Source organism: Pteropus vampyrus, unplaced genomic scaffold (genome assembly GCF_000151845.1).
Source record: "Pteropus vampyrus isolate Shadow unplaced genomic scaffold, Pvam_2.0 Scaffold463, whole genome shotgun sequence".
Classification (NCBI taxonomy): domain Eukaryota; kingdom Metazoa; phylum Chordata; class Mammalia; order Chiroptera; family Pteropodidae; genus Pteropus; species Pteropus vampyrus.
This window is the reverse complement of record NW_011889244.1, coordinates 376,197-398,276: the sequence shown is the minus strand read 5'-3', so window position 1 is coordinate 398,276 and position 22,080 is coordinate 376,197. Positions and strand designations below refer to the sequence as shown.

Here is a 22,080-nt window from a genome sequence, read left to right as displayed (position 1 = left end):
ATTACAGGAAATGTTAAAGGAAATTCTTTGAGAAGAAGAAGAAAAAAGATAAAAGATATAAATATAATAATAAGATAGCAGTAACTACATATCTAGTAACAATTACTTTAAATATAAATAGATTAAATGCTCTAATCAAAAGAAAGAGTGACCGAATGGTGAAGAAAACAAGACCCTTACATATGCTGCCTACAAGAGACTCACTTCAGATCAAAAGACACACAGACGCAAAGGAGGAAGTAAAGGAATGAAAAAAATGTTTCATGAAAATAGAAACCAAAAAAGATGGGGTAACAATACTTATACAAGACAAAATAGATTTTAAAACAAAGGCTATAACAAGGGACAAAGAAGGACCCATCTTTCTGGGTATTTATTTGAAAAAACCCAAAACACTACTTTGAAAGGACATGTGAATCCATATGTTCATTGAAGCATTATTTACAATAACTAAGATTTGGATGCCACCTGAGTGTTCATCAATAGATGAATCTATACAGAAGAAGTCAGAACATATATATATATGTAATTATATATGTATTATATATATAATATATATTATATATGTATATTATTACTGACAAAAAAATAAAATAAAATTTTCCCATCTGTAACAACATGGATGGACCTAGAAGATATTGTGCTGAGTGGAGTAAGTCAGACAAAGACAAATGTCATATGTAGACTCTAGAGAACAGGATAAACAAACAACAGCAACAGCAACAATCTCATAGATACATAGAGCATTTTGATGAGTGTCAGATTTGGGGATGGGAGGATGTGTGAAGGAGGGAAGGGATTAAGAGGTACAAATTGGTAGTTACAAAATAGTCATGGGGATGTAGAGTATAGCATGGGAGAATAGAGTCAGTAGTATTGTAATGACTATGTATGGTGTCAGATGGGACTGGATTTACTGAGATGACCACTTCATAAGTTATATAAATGTCTAATCACTGTACACCTGAAATGAATATAATACTGTATGTCAACTATAATTTTAAAAAAAACCCATAAAAATAGCAGAGTACATTCTCATAAATGAGTAGGTGGAGAAATAATCCATTAAACACCATGAACAACCAAGATGATAAAGCAGCCCAGGAAAAAAGTGAAAAATCTCCAGAAGATAAACTTAAAGATATAGAAATACATAATTAAAATGACAGAGAATTCATGGCTGCATTTCTGAAAAATCTCAATGATATGCAAGAAAATTCATACAGACAGTTTAACTAATTCAGAAACAAAATCAATGAACAACAGGAATACTTTACCAAAGAGATTTAAACTAAAAAAAAAGAAAAAAAAAAGAACTTCTGGAGCTGAAGAACTCAATAAAAAAGATGAAGAATTAAATAATGACCTTAGAAAATAGAGATGACTAGATAGAGGAAAGAATTAGTGGTTGTGAAGACAGAAATTGGAAATAACAAAGATGGAAGAAGAGAGAGACTTGAGAGTTAAAAAAAAAAACAAAACAAATAAAGGAACTCAAACAAGAACTATCTGACACCATGAGCAAGAGCAATATCTGGATATTCCCAATATTCCCAAGACTAAGTAAGAAGCACACGTGAGTAAATTGTGCATGTGACTCATTACAGAACTTTCATTACGCCATTAGGATAATGTCTCTGTGATGAATCAGCATAGTTCAGTGATGCCCCGTAACCCCTGGGACACTTCCCAATCCAAGGCTTGTTCCTCAGCTTCTCTTACTTTCTTCTGGGTCCTATATCGAATCGTATATTCTTATATTACCAGAATAAGGGCTTTTAAAACATGGATATGAGTGTCTTTCAAAGGGCCTAGGTTTAGCATTATGGGTGTCCAGGAAACCAGCTTTTGGGTGCCAAAGAACTAATTAAAGCTAATTAGCATTAGGAAGTAAGTTGGCCCTCCCTGCTTGGTATTTGGTTAGCCCCCAGACTAACAGGGTTGCAGTTGATGTTTTTAGAAGTATTTAGCATCTTTTTCCTGACAATGATTTGAATGTTTTTGTGATTTCAAGACTCTATGACCCCAAAAAATTATTATCGATAATCAACCATAAATAAATAATAGAGTACTATTAACGGGCCATGTGACTAAACACCTACAGTTATAGATAGTTTGTATCTCTGGGACAAATTAATCTGTCTTCAGATTTGTCTCATGATGAGTTGAAAAAATAAAACATTTTTGTGTAGCTTCCATACATAAGTCATATTATCTCTTTAGGAACTCTACAGAACAAATCTGTGCTAAGTGCCCAAAGACCATGCTTATGCTCCCTTGATCCCAAGTCTGTTCCTCATATGATATAATTCTGAGCTCTTCCATCCTGGACACTAAAGAGAGAGAGAGGCACATAAATAAACAGAAAGGAATCAATGCTGTTATTTATAGGTGTTTACAGACGTACACAGGAAAGAACAGCCAAACCTACCAGAATTCTGCTTTCTAGATCAATTGCTTATAGAAAATCAGCCCAAGAGAGCCCTAGTCATTCTGGCAACCATCTCAGAATGTCAGTCTTTACCTTCTCCCTCCCAGGAAGCACACCGTAATGACTCTCTCCTATGGGCTCAGTCCCACTCAGTTCCAAAGCTAATTCTGTGTAAGATAGGTTCATAGTAAGAACCTTGTCCTCACCAGCAAGGGTGACTGCAAGAAGTCTTGTCTTCCTGGCTGAATAATCTATTACATTATTATGCTCATGGACCTCCTGAATAACCTGTTATCCTATTAGTTTCTTGGGTCTTCTTCTGATTATGTAAAACCTAGACTGACAGAACACTTATTTCCTGACAATTTTTCCTCTTGGAGACCCTATGGCCTCTATCTCTCAGCCCACACAAGACAATGTGGACATAATGGACAAGAAGCAGAGCCAAGAGCTGGCATTTCTGGTAAGTCTAAAGGCTTGGTGATGTTCTTTGGTTGCCAATACAATTATTCACTCATTCATTCGTTTATTCAACAATTAATTGCATGCCGAGCACCAGGAATATAATGGTGAATAACTCGGGTGATTTCATACTTTCATGAAATCCACAGCTTAATAATTAACATACACAATCCATAAAAATTCAGGAGAGAGAAAAGGTGCTTACAGGTTCTGTAAGAGTTCCACTTATTTTAGGTTACTGGGAGCAAGGCAATAAAATAACAAAAAGAAAAATAGTTAATAGGGCAAAATATCATCTCATCCCAGATGTGGGCCAGGATGAATTCCTGTGAACTGCAACTTTGAAAGTACTCAAGTAGACTATAAGAGAAGGCATTTACTTTGATGCTAAATGATCAGGACATGGAGCTCACCCTTTATTCAAGTACCCTGCAGAGTACTTTCTAGACTCTAATATGTATGAGATATCAATATTCTCCAAACAACTGTCTACTTCTACACAGCTTTGGGCTCCTGCACCCCACTAAATCCCACACCATCTGCCCCAGCTGGTTAAGCCTACTACTACTGACATCTTTTTTCTTTTCAATTTTTAAAAATTTTCAGCTTCTGCAACTTTCATCTTCAATTTCTTCCAGTTCCATGGCCTGGGCCTAGTCTTTACCCAGAATTGATTCTCTTCTAAAGGCTTAAATGCCATCATCCAAACTCTAAACACAGCTTCCATTCCTTGAACTTTCTAACATTTTCCTCTCCTCTAACACTTTCTTGTTGAGGTTATCTGTCTCACAACTTATTTTTATTTCTACTTTTTATCAGCCCACTTCCTGATCTTCTGTAAGCCAGAAACTACAATAGGCAACTTGAATTGTCCTTTCAAGGTGGATATTTCATTATATTACTTTCCATCTTTTTACTTTCTTTGTCTCAACACATCTTCAAAAAGGCAATAAAGTGAACATCTTCATCTGGACTCTTATTCTCAATGTAAACCCTGTTGAAGCTAAAACTTAGCACTTACTCATCATTATGGCCTTAAATTGAAGCCAAATGTTTCATATATACTCAAATCTCAAACTATCAATCTTAAAATAAGGTTATCATTGGCTTTCATATAACCACACCAGATTGTATCTCTATATCTAAAACTCACCACAATCTACGGCCATGCCACCCTGAACATGCCTGATCCTGTCTGATCTTGGAAGCTAAGCAGGGTCGGGCCTAGTTAGTACTTGGATGGGAGACCACCTAGGAAGACTGGGTGCTTTCGGCGTAAAAAAAAATAAATAAATAAAAAAAACTCCCCACATATGTAATACTCACTTCATTGTGAGACTTACCTCTATGTCACTGAAAGCTTAAAAATACATTCTTACAACTGCAATGACCCTTAAGTTCTCAGAAACATAAAAGTGAGTTTATTCTTCATAGATACAGAGAACATTTTGATAGTCGCCAGATAGGAGGGAGGTTGGAAGAATGAGTGAAATAGGGGAAGGAATTAAGATGTACAAATTACCAGTTATAAAAACAGTCAGGGAGATGTAAAGTACAGCATAGGGAATATAGTCAATAATATCATAGTAAGTATGTATGGTGTCAGATGGGTACTAGATTTATCAGGGTGATCACTTTGTAAATTATATAATGTCTCAAACTATGTTGTATACCTGAAACTAATATAATATTGTATGTCAACTATAATTTTAAAAAGATAATAAAAAGTTAAAAATAATATATTTTACTACCATACAGATTCAATCCAAAATCACATGGAAAACCTTCTAATGATCCTAATAATTGATATTTCCTAAAATATATTTTAACGTCAATCAAAATGCTAATTTTAATGCCATATACTGACCCAAAGTGATTTGTAGATGATTCCTATTCGATTAGATTTATGTGTAACCAGATGTTCTGAATAAAAATAGACATGTCACAAACTATAGAACAACGATAATTTTATTATACTTTTTATCATTAAATTTAATTTCTATCTCTAGTCTCCATTCTGCCTACTGACAAATAAATAAATAGACTTTTATTTTGCCAATTAGGTTAATTTCAACTATATCAGAGTTTTCTCATTCATCCCAATATTTCCTCCATTCACTTTTCTCTGAAAATTATTTCAGGATCAGGTTTGTGTCAGAGAAAGTGCAGAACATATGCTAGGGGCGTCTGGTCCTCAACAGTCACTTTCTATCCATGCAGACATCTGGATCACGTCATGTGCCCTGCAGGCAAGGTCGTGCCTCCATGTTTGTTTGTTCTTTTGTTTCCAAGGGAGAGGGCTTTATTTCCCTTTTCCTTCAGATGATCTGGGAACCACCTTTGGTTGAGAGAGAGGACAGTGGACTTGTACATTCACAGAGGCCACAAAGATCTCCTGCTCTGTTGCTGCCCCTAATAGCACAAATGTCACTCAAGTTCCATGCTGGCAAACTGTTCTCTATTCCTTCTCTTTCCTCTTTTCCCCCTTTTCTTTTTTCTTTTTCAATTTTTTTTTCAATTACAGTTGACATTTAATATTATTTTATATTAGTTTCAGGTATACAGAATAGTGATCAGACATTTATGTAATTTACAAAGAGATCCCACAATTGCTCTAGTACCCACCTGGCCCTAAACATAGTTACTACATTGTTATTGACTATATTCCTTATGCTGTACTTCACATTCCCACGTCTATTTTGTAATTGCCAATTTGTTAATCGCTTCACCTTTTTTACTGCATTCCCCAATCTTCCTCTCATCTGGCAACCATCAGTTTGTTCTCTGTATCTATGAATCTGCTTCTGTTTTGTTTGTTTATTTATTTCGTTCTTTAGATTCCACACATAAATGAAATCATATGGTATTTGTCTTTCTTAGCCTGACTTACTTCAATTAGCATAATACCCTCTAGATCTATCCATGTTGTTGCAAATGGTAAGATTTCATTAATTATTATGGATGAGTAATATTCCATTGTATATATATACCACTTCTTCTTTATCCAATAGTCTATTGGTGGACACTTAGGTTGCTTCTATATCTTAGCTATTGTAAATGACGTTGCAATAAATATAAGTGTGAGTATATCTCTTTGAAGTAGTGATTTGGATTTCTTCAGATAAATATCCAGAAGTGAGATTGCTGGGTCATAAGGCAACTCTATTTATAATTTTTTGAGAAACCTTCATACTGTTTTCCAGTGACTGCACTGATTTGCAATCCCATCAAGAGTGCAATCAGGTTGTCCTTCCCCATAACCTCACCAACAACTTGTTTGCTGATTTATTGATGATAGCCATTCTGAGAGGTGTGAGGTGATACCTCATTGTGGTTTTAATTTGCATTTCTCTGATGATTAGTGACATTGAGCACCTTTCCATATATCTACTGGCCATCTGTATGTCCTCTTTGGAGAGATATCTATTCAGGTCCTCTGCTGATTTTTGAATGACATTGTGTTTTTTTGGTGTTAAGTTGTGTGAGTTTTTTATGTATTTTGTATTATTAACCTCTTATTGGATGTATTGTTGGCAAATATCTTCTCTCACCCCGTAGGTTGTCTTTTTGTTTTGTTGATGGTTTGCTTTGCAAAACCTTTTTAGTTTGATGTAGTCCCGTTGGTTTTTGTTTGTTTGTTTGTTTGTTTGTTTGTTTGTTTCCCATGCCTGAAGATATATCAGAAAAAATATTAGGAATAATATCAGAGAGTTTATTGCCTATGTTTCCTTCTAGGAGTTTTATGGTTTGGGGTCTTATATTTAAGTCTTTAATCCATTTTGAGTTTATTCTTGTGTAAGAAAATGGTCTAGGATGTGATTCCATAGTGTAGCGATTAGCATGTCTGCTTTACATGCAGAAGGTCCTGGGTTTATGCCCCAGTGGAGCCATGATCCATGGTCTATGGCCATACCACCCTGAACGAGCCCAATGTCTGATCTTGGAAGCTTAGCAGGGTTGGGCCTGGTTAGTACTTAAATGGGAGACCACCTAGGAAGACCAGGTGCTGTAGGCATAAATAATAATAAATAATTTTAAAAAAAAGAAAATGGTCTATTATTTTTTTTGCATGGATCTGTCCAGTTTTTCAAAAACGAATTATTGAATAAGCTGTTTTTATCCAATTGTATATTCTTGCCTCCATTGTCATAGATTAGTTGACCATAAAGGTGTGAGTTTATTTCTGGGCTCTCTATTTTGTTTCATTGTTCTATGTGTCTGTTTTTATGCCAGTACCATGCTGTTTTGATTACTATAGCCTTGTAGTATTGTTTAATATCTGGTAGCATGGCACCTCCAACTTTGTTCTTTTTTCTTGAGATTGAATACAAGTGGCAAAAGTGGACATTCTCATCTTGTTCTTGTTCCTGGTCTTTTTCTTTGTGGGGGGGGGAGGGTGATATTGGTTAATAAAATTATATAGGTTTCAAGTGTACAATTCAATAATTGTTCCTGGTCTTAAGGAAATGCTTTTAGCTTTTTCGCCATTGAGTATGATGTTAGCTCTGCATTGGTCATATATGGTCTTTATTAGGTTGAAGTATGTTCCCTCTAGTCCCACTTTGCTGAACGTTTTTATTATAAATTAACGCTGGATTTTGTCAAATGCTTTTTCTGCGTCTATTGATATGATCGTATGATTTTTATCTTCATTTGGTTTATGTGGTGTATCACATTAATTGATTTGCAGATGGCGAACCAACCTTGCAATTTGCTTCCTTGTCTCAAATGCAATCTCTACAGGAGGCTCAGTGGGGCTACCTCAGGTTCATTAAATATAATCTCCTTATGGGAAGGAACGTCATCTATCTTGTTCACTGTTGTTCTCAGTATATAGAATAATACCTCAAATATCATACAAGCTCAATAAATGTTCACTGACCGATAAACTCTTTGTTCTTCACAGCCCCACACAGTCATCTCTAATCTACTTCTATGCCTTAATAGAGTGGAGAATTTCTGTTAGCCTATTGTTATCCAAAACTCTGGCCATGAAGCAGAAATGAGTCTTCTATTTCCTACAACTTATCTGGAGGTTTATGGCACTCACCACACACAATTGTGTTCTCACTGAATTCCCTAGAATATATGTTGGGTATCACAAGTCATTCCACTACTGAATCCCAATAAACTTGGTCTCTGCTTTCTCTTTGAAAGGTGGCACTTTCAAAAACTGCAGAAATACAACCCCCAAAGTATTTAGCAGTAACACAAACCTTTATAGACTGTTTCTTAAGGAGGTGGAATGGGGGCAAGTGTGGGGTAATGTGATGGCTATTGCACATAGTAAAACTTGGCAAAATTCTTCTTTAGATATCTTGCTTGACAAAGTTTATTCATCATAGCATCTGCTCATCCCACATTCTTTCCCCCCTACAAATCTCCAGTTTTCTTATCTCACTCTAGACCTATTATCCCTATCCCCTCACTTCTCTTAGCAGTAACACTCCTCCTCCCACCTCTAGAGCTTTTCTCTGTATTTTACCTTTGTGTACCTTCAAGTCTCCTCTCTTTATAAGAAAGACCCTAAAAGCTGTGACTTCAGATCCAGAAGCTGACATGTAAGACACGCTGATTACAACCATATGCTATGTAAATATCTTTGAGAATTGTGCTCCTGCCACCTAAAAATATGAAGAGAATTTGGAAAGCAGTTAGTCGAATCTAATCTAATGAACAAGAGGCCTGGTTGGTGATGATTGGGAGGTGGTCATAGGCTCAAGTCAGGCTTGAAATTTGCCAAGATATAATTTGAATCCAGGGACAGTGAATCTCAAGACTGTCCCATTAATAGGGCATGGATTTGAATTTTCTATTGGCATGGAAACTATAAAAAGGGTTAAACTTATTTTTTTCACAGTTTTGAGTAAAGTAACCCTGGAGGGCTGATGATCTAGACCCTATGCTTCAGAAAAAATATCTGTTCTATATACAATATCAGTCTACCCATACCAGAAAGCCAAGGTGCTTGGCACAGTGTAGAAGAAACTGCTAGTTGCCAACATTCAATCTGTTTTTATTTAGATTGTCCACCCATTCCCTTGAAGATAGGAGTGGCCATCTGACTACATTCCAAATAATGATATGTAGGCAGAAGTTGTTGGGTGGTACTTCTGGAAAACCTCTGACTCAACATGAAGGTCTTCCTGTTCTTTATTCTTCCTACCTCGAATGGAAATGCTATAACTGCAACTTTGAGGCAACCATTAGGATGCAAGCCATGAGCTAAAGGTGATAACAAAAAAAGCTAGAAGAAGCCCAGAACATTGAAAAGGACAAAAATGTCAAATTCAGTAGAAGGAAGATAATATCACACAGTGGAACTTGAAATGGCAAGGACCCTGCGGGACCCAACCAGATTTTGCAAAGATCGAATCTTTACAAAGATTCGATCTTTGCAGGAATAAACATCTTTTAGGTAAAGAAAAACAAATTTCTAATATTTTTAAGCCATTATCGTTCAGGTTTCTGTAACTAGCTATTAATCAAATTCTTAACATTTAACAAATCCAAATTACATTGATTCAACCGATAAGGGGTTTTAGTGCAATAAAGAGAGAAATTTAAAAATCAATATAATAAAGAAAACACATATTACTATTTCTCTACCATTTGAGAAATAAAGAAATTTAAAAATCAATATAATAAAGAAACCACATATTACTATTTCTCTACCATTTGAGAAATAATCTTTGTATATTTAAGACACTAAATATACAAAGATTACTTTTCTATTTGCTATCATAAATAACAGAAACCATAGGACAGTGAAATTCAATGATAACATAAACTTTATCTCTGTATTCATAAGAATGACCGGTGGTATGCAATCAGTAACCAACTTGCCAGAAGCACTTAACACTTAGGGAGCTAAAATAGGGAGCTATTTTTACCCTGGAAAAACAAGTATCATAATTAAGTGTGTCAGATCTCCAAATCTCTGATAAGAATCTTCTTTGGGTAAAAATAGGGCAAGCATTAAAGATGGCAGCGTGAGATTCTACCAGCTCATTATGATAATGTCGTGGATATATTTCAACAATTTATTTAAAGGAATCATCGCACAACCATCTATTTTCTTGACCTGACCTCCTGGGTGACCAGTTAAATAAACCAAACCATTATATGGTTGAGAGGAAATTTGTCCAATAGAATTGTGGTTTTAACTTGAAAGTTATAAGGATTTTACTCTTTGTAAACATCACTGAGGAGAACATAATAATCACCATATTTATAAATGCAATTTTTTTATTTGTAATTAAGTTCACGAGGATATTTGTTAGATAATTTACTGGAAAATAAAATAAAGTATAATGCATTAAATTTATAAATGCAGTTGAAAATGTTTAGAAAATTTAATTAAGTAAGCTATAAAAATCCTCCTTTAAAAATGTTTGTCAAATTTTCATTAACATAAACTTACATTAAGTATTTTTTGTGTGTTTCTGTTTTTGTTGTTACTCAAAACATTGAAAACATTTAACCATAAGTATCTGCAAAGTCTTTTATGTGTCCTCAAGCCATCTTTAAATACACTGCAAGTGTCACACTGTTACTCTCATTAGATTATATTGATCAGCACAATTGAGCCATGAAAACAAAGAATTTTCCTCAAAAGGCAAGGATAAGGGAAATGCTGAATACTTAACTCTTTAGTTTTTGTCCTTACCAATGTTTTACCCAGACAAATTATTGTAATATTTTAAAAGAAATCTTAAAAATCTAATTGAGTCACTTAGAATCCCTTCAGTTTCAAAGTTCATCCTTGTTACCTTGCTCTTAGAGGGCCAGCACGGCTTCTCTCTGCCATCATTAGGGGTGGTTTTGTCTGGCTCAGCTCAGATATATTTGCCAAAATCTGTTTTAGAAACTTTATATTTTAGAAATTTGTTAACAGCCCTGATAGAAAATACCCTAGCAGGTATATCTGGCTGCTATTGCATGAATATCTTACTGTATTGTGCCTTTTGATAAGTGAGGAAGACAGTTTATTTGCTTTAGTGTATTTGCTTTTTTCTTCGTGAGTGCCACCAGATGTCGCTCTTCTCCATAGCTAAAAACAACGCTAAGGTACCCTCACCTTCTCAAATCTTAGAAACTCTTGGATTTGTTACCAAGTTTGTGGCACTCATGGGAGACCCTGGCAGCCACCAGATATGTTGGTTCTGGGCTCTCTTCTCCTTCACTTTTGAAGGACAATTTTTCCAAGTAGAATAATCTAGGTTGGCAGAGTATATATATATATATATATATATATATATATATATATATATATATCACTTTGAATATGCCACTTCCTTCTGGCCTGCAAAGATCTGGCTGAAAACTTTGTTAATGGTTTTATAGGGGTTCCTTTGTATATAACAAATTGTTTTTTTCTCTTAATAGTGTCTCAAAAGTCCCTTAAGCTATTTTTACACATTTAATTTTTTTTCCTTTTTGCTCCTCCTATTAGATGAATACTACTGCCCTATCTTCAAGCTTGTTGATTTTTTTCTTCTGCTTGTATGATCAGCTGTTGAACCACTCTGTTGCATTTTTCAGTTACTGTAATCTTCAGCTATGATTTTGTTGCTTGTTAATTTCTTATATTTTCTTTCTCTTTGTTGAAATTCTCACTCTATCACGCACTATATTCATGACCTCGGTGAGCATCTTTTTGACCATTATTTTGAATTTTTTAGGAAAACCACTAATCTTCATTTCTTTAAGGTCTGCTTCTGGAGGTTTAACTTGTTCTTTTGTTTCTTTGTTTAGATAAAATGAAGAAATACTTTAGATAAAGGAGCTACTTCTTGTCTTGACAGAGTGGTCTCCTGTAGGTGGTGATCCTTATTGTTCAGCTTGGCTCAAGCTCTTGGTTGTTTCTGAAACCATTGTGATTTTCCAAGTTACCTTCTTTGTTCTTAGTGGCTCAAAGTTGTTCAATACCCCATTTTGAATAGCAGCATTATTCATGGTAGTGTCAGCTGAAAAATAATATTGACTAGGTGTTTTCATCATCAAAAAGGATTTATTGGGGAAAAGAAAGAGTTGTAACCCAGTGCAGGCAGACATGACAAGCCATGTGCACATACTGTGTGCCAAAATGGACAGGTATTGATTGTAGAAGAGAGAAGAAAGTTAAGGGGAAGAGTAGTTAGATCGTAGAACTTTATTGTAAACATAGAGTTCTTCTCGCAGAGTTCTCACAATTACGTAGTGTGAGAGAATTCCTCCCATAAGTCCCAGCTCCTCCCATAAACCTTCCCAGCTAATTATGTTCACTTAAATTCCAGTCAGTTTTCATCAATAACAAAATGTAGAAACAACCCAAGTGTCCATTAATAGATGAATGAATGAACAAAATGGATAAATGAATATATATATAACATCATACACACACAATGGAATACTATTCAGCCTTAAAAAGGAAATTCTGACACTTACTGCAACATGCACAAATCTGGAAGACATTATGCTAAGTGAAATAAACCAGACACAAAAAGACAAATGTATGATTCCGCTTATATGAGGTACCTAGAGTAGTTAAAATCATAGATACAGAGTAGAATTATGGTTGCCAGAATATGGGGGGAGGGGAAATAGAAATTTTTTAAAAATAAATATAAAGTTTCAGTTTGGGAAGATGTTAAGCATTCTAGGGATAGATGGTCATGATGGGTATTCAACAATGTGAATGTACTAATGCAAAGAACTGAACATTTAAAGATAGTTGAAACGGTTTATGTTATTCATATTTTACCACAATAAAAGAAAGATTTTATATGTTACTGAATTAAGTTAACATACAGTAAATGAGGAAAAAAAGAGGATGAGGAGGGGTGCTTCATTCTGCAGGGCAGAGTGGAAGTCCAGGCCTCTCACATGGTCTCCACTAACACCATGGGGGCCGGGGGATCCTTGTTACCAGCAAGAGTGAAAAAAGTCTTTGCTCCTTACTTAGCCTTCTCTAACAACACCCTTCATAAGGAGTGAGGGTCATCTCAATATTGTCTCATGAGGGTGGAAGTCTAAACTTTCTACTTCATTTTTGCTGGCCTGGATCAGGATGGGGCTATAGTTTTTCTTGTGGTGTTTGGCTGGAGCAGAGTGATTTTAAAGTGTTCCGTCTTGCTAGGCTGCCCCTTTACTCATCCTTTGGCTAGAGAGCCCAGGCTTTTGCTGAGGCCTTTTTCTCTGCACCCATTGATGTTACGAGGTACCAGACTTTTTCAACTCTAAGGATATATGAGGCAACAAAAATCCAGGGAACTCACCACCATGTTGTTCTTTGGGTATGGAAGTCACTAGTTGGTCTGCTTTCTTAACTCCAAAGTTAAGTCTTCTTATATTTGTTTTACATATACTATACTGTCCAGGGTTTTGAATTGTACTTTGTAGGAAGAATAGAAAAAAAGTATATTTACCACATCTTTCTGAAAACAGAAGTCCATCTCATATTTGGATTTTGATGCTCTTACAAAAACCTTGAACTGGTAAATATGGACATTTTCGGTTTTAGGATTATTTCCTCCTCTAATATCCAGATAATTCTCTCATAATTGGAAAATGTTGTGCTTGGAACACATTCGTTGTCTTTTATGAGTGTTGCAACTTTTAGTAACATATCAATTAATTAGTTCGAGTTTTTGCAAGTCACAAAAAAACAGTTAGATCTACCCTGGGAGAGGCCCTGCTTGATCCACTCAGATACCTGGGGCTTACATTGACTCACCCACTTTGGTTATAGTCTGCCCTCTGAGCACTGTCCACCACCTCTTTACTTTGAAAATCTCTTTTAAAGGTTCTAAACTCACTACAATTGAGACTGGTTCTGGATAAGTTTCAATATTTAATCCCCAGAGACCTTAAAATAAGGCCCTGCAATGGAGTAAGCAAGACATTAATGCAGAGAACATTGAAAATTACAGTAACTCTGTTTTCAATACCAGAATACATAGCTTCCTGAAATTTTCACTTCCACATTTGCCCATAGTCCTACCAGTCCTGGGAGAGAGACATTTTTATATTGTTTGAGTTGACCTTTGATTTTACATGGGCCAGGATTGACATGGGCTTAGATTGGCATGATGAAATACTACACTGGAGATTTCCCATAACAAATGGTAGTTTTGTTTTGTTTTGTTTTGTTTTTTCTTCAACAACAACAACAACAACAACAACAACACAAAAAAACACTAGAAGGTAGTTTCCCAGGAAGCAGCAACTTGCTGACATGTCCCCATTTTCCCTCCCTGGTAGCAGAGGTTGGTCATGAACATCAGTTTAAATTTTTTTTTATTGTTTTGGTGACATTGGTTAATGAAATCCAGTAAGTTTCAGGTGTGCAATTCAACAGTAAGGCATGTATATACTGCATTATGTATTCACCACCCATAGTTACATTTCTTTCTGTCACCATATATTAGACCCCTTTTACCCTATCTACCACCCTCCTTCCCCCTCTCCCTCCAGTCTCTGGTAACCACTAGTCTATTGTCCACGTCCACGAGTCTCTGTTTGTCCTGATTGTTTGTTTCTTTTAGGTTTATCCCACATATTAGTGATATCATGTGGTTTTCAACTTTTTCTGTCCACCTTATTTCACTTAGCATGATTATCTCAAGTTCCATCCATGTTGTTGCAATTGGCAGTGTTTCATCTCTTCTCACGGCAGAATAATATTTCATTGTATATATGTACCACAGCTTCTTCATCCAATCATCTATCATAAGACATTTCGGTTGCTTCCATGTCCTGGCCACAGTGATAATGCTGCTATGAACATCGGTGTGAATGTATATTTTTGGATATGAGTTTCCAAGACTTTGGAATAAATACCCAGTAGAGGGATTTGCTGGATCATATGGTAGATCAATTCTTAGTGTTTTGAGGAAGCTCTATACTGTTTTCCATAGTGGCTGTACCAATTTACAGTCCCACCAGCAGTGTATGAGGGTTCTTTTTTCTCTGCATACTCTCTAACACTTATTATTATTGTCCTGTTGATAAAAGCTATTCTAACAGGAGTGAGTTGGTATCTCATTGTGGTTTTGATTTACATTTCCTAATAGCTAGTGATGTTGAGCATCTTTTCATGTTTGTTGGCCATTTATATGTCTTCTTGGGAGAAGTGCCTATTCAGGTCTTCTGCCCATTTTTTAATTGGATTGTTTGGTTTTTTTGTTGTTATGGAGTTGTATGAGTTCTTTATATATTTGGATATTAGACCCTTATCAGAGGCATTGCATGCAAATGTATTTTCCCATTCGGATGGTTGTCTCTTTACCTTGTCAATGATTTCTTTGGCTGTACAGAGCTTTTTAGTTTGATGTAGTCCCATTCATTTATTTTTCCTTTCATTCCCTTGACTTTGAGGTCAAATTCATAAAATCCTCTTTAAGACCAAGGTCCCTGAGTTTAGTTCCTATGTTTTCTTCTATGCATGTTATTGTTTCAGGTCTTATATTCAGGTCCTTAATCTATTTTGAGTTAATTTTGGAGTGTGGTAATAGACAACAGTCTCATTCTTTTGCAAGTGACTTTCCAGTTTTCCCAGCACCATATTGAAGAGATTTTCCTTTATCCACTGTACATTTTTGGCTCCTTGGTTGAAAATTATTTGCCTATGTAAGCAGGGATTTACTTCTGGACTCTTGATTCTATACCACTGGTCTGTGTGTCTGTCTTTCTGCCAGTACCGTGCCGTTTTGAGTATTGTCACTTTGTAGTATAGTTTGAAGTTGGGCAGAGTGATTCCTTCAGCCTCGTTTTATTTTTTCTCAGAATGGCTTTGGTGATTTGGGGTCCTTGGTGCTTCCATACAAATCTGATGATTTTTTGTTCTATTTCTTTTTAAAGTGCTGATGGGACTTTGATGGGGGATTGCATTAAATCTGTATGATGTTTAGGTAATAAGGTCATTTTAACTATGTTGATTCTTCCAATCCAAGAACATGGAATATCTTTCCATTTTTCTATATTTTCTTCAATTTCTTTTAATAGAGTCTTATAGTTTTCATTATATAGGTCCTTCACATGTTTCCTTAGATTTATTCCTAGGTATTTTATTCTTTTTGTTGCAATTGCAAAAGGAATTATTTTTTCCACTTCTTTTTCTGACACTTCATTATTAGAGTATAGGAATGCTATGGATTTTTAAATGTTGATTTTGTATCCAGAGACTTTACTGTATTTGCTTAGTTTCTAGTAGTGTTCTTGTGGAGTCTTTAGGGTTTTCTATATAGAGAATCATGTCATCTGCAAATAGTGACAGTTTGACTTCTTCATTTCCTATTTGAATGCTTTTTATATCTTTCTCTTGCCTGATTGCACTTGCTAAACCTCCAATGTTATATTGAATAAGAGTGGTGATAGTGGACAGCCTTCTCCTGTTCCTGATCTTAGAGGAAAGGTTTTTAGTTTTTCACCATTAAGTATAATGTTGGCTGAGGGTTTATCATAGATAGCCTTTATTATGTTAAGGTATTTTCTTTCTATACCAATTTTGTTAAGTGTTTTGATCATAAATGGGTGCTGTATCTTGTCAAAGGCTTTTTCTGTAGCTATTGATGTGATCATGTGATTTTTATTTTTTAATTTGTTTATGTGGTGTATCACATTAATCGATTTGCATATGTCGAACCATCCCTGTGCCCCTGGGATGAAGCCCACTTGATCATGGTATATAATCTTTTTAATATGTTGCTTTATTTGGTTCACTAGTATCTTATTTAGGATTTTCGCATCTGTGTTCATGAGAGATATTGGTCTGTAGTTTTCTTTTTGTGTGTTATCTTTACCAGGTTTAGGTATCTGAGTAATATTGGCCTCAGAAAAGGAGTTGAGAAGTATTGCCTCCTCTTCAATTTTTTTGGAAGAGTTTGAAGAGTTTAGTTATTAAATCTTCTTTGAATGTTTGGTAGAATTCGCTGGTGAAGCCATCTGGTTACTGGACTTTTACTTTTTGGTAGGTCTTTGATGATTGTTTCAATTTCCATACTGCCCAGCTTCTTGTGTATGTGTATGCACTATCTCTCTCCTATGAACGAAAGGTAAAGTACTGGAACAGAGTGGACAGCACTGATGCCATAAATATTTTTGCATCTTTTGCAAACTGGCTGAGCATCCAGATGCCACATTATGCCTATGAAAGAGACTAGATAGTGGTGAGGTGCTCTGGGGAAGAAAATAATAAAATACAGAAACTCATTTACTACAAGGGTGGATCTCAAATATCCACTTAGTATAGCACCTCAAGCTATATCATTTCAAATACAAGACCCAGTGACAGTGGCAGGTAGAATGTTGTTATTTATAGATGTGACAGAATAAACAAGGTCAGTATGGTTCACTATGCAAGGTGAGGGTCTCACTATTCAAGTAGAGAATACTGGCAAAAAGTAGGGCCTGTGTGTGAGGAGCAGGGTACAGGGCAGGAGAGACCCTCCAGGGAGGGAGAAATTGTGGATGAATGTGCATCTTTGAGTCTGGGTCTATGTGTCATGCTCACTGGGGCTGAGAAGACAAAGCAGAAACTCCACATTTCACTGACTTGTAGTCTCTTTCCTCCAGAGCTGTTTCCAGCACCTGGTAATACAGCCAAACTCTTGCAACCCACTAAGGGGAACTCAGTGATCCTGTCTTGTGACACCCGACTCACTTTAGAAAGGTCAGGGACCCAGCTTCAGTACTCTTTCTTCAGGGACGGCTAAACCCTGAAGTCAGACTGGAGCTCATCAGTTTTGGATCTCAGCATTAGTGGAAAGAAGACCCAAAATGTTACTGGTATGAGGCAATGATAACAATGACAGTGTCTTGAAGTGGAATCATTAATCTTATAAACATGTGCAGAGTGAGCATTAGTGGCTGGGCTGCCAGGGCTGGGACAGGCAGAGAACAACAGTAGCTCCTGGCCAAACCTTGGGTTTTCTTTGCAGTTGTGCTTCTCTTATCCCTGTGAATATGGGGCTACAGTGGCCAGTCTAGGCTTTGCTCTATTAATTGCTACAGTGGCATCATTTCTCAATAGTTTTGCTTTTCCTGTCAGAAAAGCAATATTAATTTCTCTCTGGAGTAGTTACTGTGCAAATAGCACTGAGGTATGATAGTAAACCAAGAAATAATAAATCATGGTCTCTGTCTGCAAGGAGTGAACCCTAACTAGGAACCCAGGTAGAACAATAAAGAAATAAAGTACTACTACTACTACTACTACTACTACTACTACTTCTACTTCTACTACTACTACTAATAATAATAATAATAGCAACAACAATAAGAATCCCCAGATCTTATTAAAGGCTTCTAAATGTCAGGCTTAAACCCAAGCTGTTATATTCAGTTCTAGAAGAACCCCTCTGATTCTGAGAAATATCGGAAGAGGGGAAGACTTAAAGTCTACCAAGTACAAAGCATTGCTCAGAACAGTTTTATATTCAGTGGTTCCAGCATCCCTGTGAATACTACTGAAGTGTAAATAGTATCTGTAAAGTAGGTGCTATTATTACCCCCATTTCGCACATGAGGAAACTAAAAGCACAGAGCTGTTAAGTGACCTGCCCAAGGTAACCCATCACATAAGTGGCACAGCTGGAATTTGAACCGAAGCATTCTGGTGGCAGTGTATGCCCTTTTAACTACCTTGCTACACTTTCTATCTCAACTCTGCCAGTGGAGAGTGGTAGGAATAATAGCTACCAATTGCTGAACATCTGCAATGTATTAGGTGTTTTATACATGTATCTCATTTTATCTTATCAGAACTCTGTGAAGTTGATATGATTGTCCACACTTTATCTTTAAGAAAGCTGAGGATCAGAGAGATTAATTGACCTACCAAGACAATGCAACGAATAAGTGGCAGAGCTGTGTATGGACTCCATAGCCCATGTTCTTCCCACCACTTTTGCTGCCTGAAGTTCATCAGGAAATCAGGAGGGAGCAAGATTACTGTGGGCTATGGTCATTAGAGAGGGCTAATGAGTGTGGAGGAAGTGGAAGTTCAGATTTTTAGACTGTTTAGTTGCAAGTGGTCCTGACTAATGGCCTTCAGCATGCTTCGTCCTCACCAAAAATTCTTATGCTTAAACATTTGATTCCACCTACTCCACCTGCCATAATGATCAGCAGGTGGTACCAGCCTCTACATCCTATCCTCACCTGTCATTTTGTTTTCACATATGAATCTCTTTATCTGGAGTGCTCCTAGAGACTTAGTCCCAGGGGTTCAGGCAGTTGAAGGAAAAATGCTGGTCCTTGTCTGCTCCATGGCTGAAGGCACAGGGGAAACATTCTCCTGGCACAGAGAAGACATAAAGGAGAGTCTGGGGAGGAAAAGCTAGCGATCCCAGAGATCAGAGCTGGAGATCCTTGTTATCAGGGAAAGCCATGCCAGGGGATACTTCTGTACAGCTGATAATAGCCATGACCTCATCCAGACTAAGACAGTGAATATCACTGTGAAAAGTAAGTAGTGCTCACTTAATTAGCCAGCAATTCCCAGACTAGCGTCAGTTCCCTTGTGTGGCAGTGAGGATGTTCCAAGGATGACAAGGAACAGAGCCATGAAGAGGTTAAGAACATGGTAAGATTGTTTTTACAATGATGGTGGTGGCTGTGGCAATGGCAACATTGGCAGAGGAGCTAAAGGAGGATGACACAAGGCAGGTTATGTGACATGGCCAGAGGCATATTCTCCAGAATTCCTCACCAGAGATTGTCAAAGCCCTGCTGGAACTGTATCTGCAGCATTAGATTGAGAGGTGAGATAGTGGGAAGGAATTCATGGGGCTGTAGAGACACTGTGAGGACCCTGAGTGAGTACAGGGCAGGTTATAAGTTTGTACCAGCAGAAGAGACACTTTGATGGATTCTACTGCCTCTATCAGTCCCAATGTCACATCCTTCCTCACTATCAGGGCTTCTGGGGTCCAAGTCTTCATTGGAGACATGGTGGAGCTCCACTGTGAGGACAAGAGAGCATCTCCCCTGATTCTATAATGCTTTTATCATGAAAATGTCCCCCTAGGGAACATCTCACTGCCTTCTAGAGAAATGTCCTTTGACTTCTCTCTGACTGCAGAGTATTCTGGGAACTACTCCTGTGAGGCTGACAATGGCTTGGTGGCCCTGCACAGTGAGGTGGTGGCACTCAATATCACAAGTGGGACATGTCCAATGTCTTCTTCCAGAAGACCAGTTGCAATCATGCCAAACAGTAGCTTAATGTATCCTTTCCATTAGATGTTCCTGTCCCTCAGGGAATCAGAGTCCAACTAGAGAGTCCATCTGCTCTCCCAGGCTTTCTTTCTCATTGGTCTTAACAGCATCACTGGCCTACCACTTCCCCTATTTCCTTTTCACTTTACATCATCAGATATGTGTGAAATAGATAATATTTGTAGGACACTGTACTAGGATTAAGTTAGCATTAGGAATGGAGCAAATGAGGCATCGATAGAAGAGGGAGACACCCCTAAGAAAAATGAGGAAAGATCCTTGCACACTCAGCTCACAGTGAGCAAGGAGACACAACTAAGCTTTGTAAAACTTAAAGAAAAGGTTGAAAAAACATGAACAAGCCAAAAGGTTGAAAAAACATGAACAAGCCAAAAATTTACTTGAATTATCTCATTTAATCTTCATAACAACTCTATTTTACTAATGAATAAATGAAATTTAGATCGAGCCACGTGCCCAAGGTCGCAGAGCTAAAAGGTACAAAGATGGAACTTTAGGCTAGGGCTACCAGAATCAAGAAGCTTTGCTCTTCGTCACATCATGATATATCTTTTAATATATCATGATGGTTATAAGATATTTTTTCTTTATTATTGTGCAAAAGTTCATTAATAGGTTTCCTAATATGGAATAATCATTGAATTCCTTCTATAAACACTTCTTAATGATCATATCATCACAAGTAGTAGCTACATACAACTTGCTAATATTTATTTCATATTTCTGCATCCTTATTTATAAGTGAGTTTTCTTTTTTGAACTGAGTGAGGAAGGTGACAGAATTAAGAAGTACAAATTGGCAGTTACAAAATAGTCAAGGGGATGTAAAGTACAGCATAGGGAATACAGTCAATAATATTGTATGGTGCCAGGTGGGTACTAGACTTATCTGGGGGTTATATAAGTTATAAATTCATAAGTTATATAAATGTTTAACCACCATGCTATACACCTGAAACCAATATAATACTGAATATCAACTGTAATTGAAAAATTAAAAATAATTTTTAAAAATCCAGGTCACACTCCTTATATTGTTCTACAATCCCTTCAGTACTACCAAGTTCTTTCCCTAAACAACTCTCTATTCATCAAAATAAATCCAAAAACAGGAAGAGTGCTAGGTGAGGAAGATTCAGATGCTTCTTCCTCTCCTGGATTCTAATGGGAAAGGAGGGAGAGGGTGGGAAGGATACTGTAAAGACTCTAGGTTTATCAAGGAAACTAGGCCACGAACTGTAGGGACAGAGCTCCTTCAGGGTGGAGTAAAATAAAGAAAGCCTTCTGTAGATCCCAAAACCTCCTGTGACTGGGTGGACAGTCAGCGAGACTGCTCTCTCAGCCCTAGCCCCAGCCCCAGCCACAAGCTCTGGTGAAACACCCCAATCCCATGGGTCAGGAGTAGAGAAACAGCTTTTGAGAGGTATACGATGAGAAGAAGGTCTTTAGAACTACTGGGTCAATGTCCAGTTTTAGGACCATGTAAAAGCCTGTGGCTCATTCAGGGAAATTAAATTAGCATTGGGCACTGGAAAGGATCCAGGATTTGGAGTTAGCTGTGCAGATCTTGAGGACTGCTTTAATCACTTACCAGCCATATAAACGGCAAACTCCTCTGAAGCTCATTATGTCTGTCAGAAAAGTATCATCAGGGATAGTACTTGGCTCAACTTCTAACAGAGTTGTGACAAAATTATATGCTCATCACTCATAGAAAAAAGTCTGGGAAGAAAAAAGTCTGGGAAGAAATTCCAGGAGCTTACTCCAGACTGCAGATTTGGGATGGTCTCCATGAGATGAGTGGGTCTGGGGCATGATGTTAGCCTTTTGTAACACAGAAGCCCCAGGTCTGGAATTTGCACCTGGGTTTAGATATTCCAGAATAACCACCAGGAGGACCAGAGGTATGAGAAATGCTGTTTATTACTCACAAGGTAGGGAAGCTTCAGCAGTGGCTAGTCAAA

The 22,080-nt window shown here is 37.0% G+C and overlaps 3 pseudogenes; all 3 read left to right on the top strand.

The window, feature by feature from the left end:
• Window positions 1-4,050: 4,050 nt before the first annotated feature.
• Window positions 4,051-4,169, top strand: LOC111732503 (annotated as a pseudogene).
• Window positions 4,170-6,792: 2,623 nt separating this feature from the next.
• LOC111732504 lies at window positions 6,793-6,908 on the top strand (annotated as a pseudogene).
• A 12,148-nt stretch (window positions 6,909-19,056) lies between these two features.
• LOC105306910 lies at window positions 19,057-20,267 on the top strand (annotated as a pseudogene).
• Window positions 20,268-22,080: the final 1,813 nt, after the last annotated feature.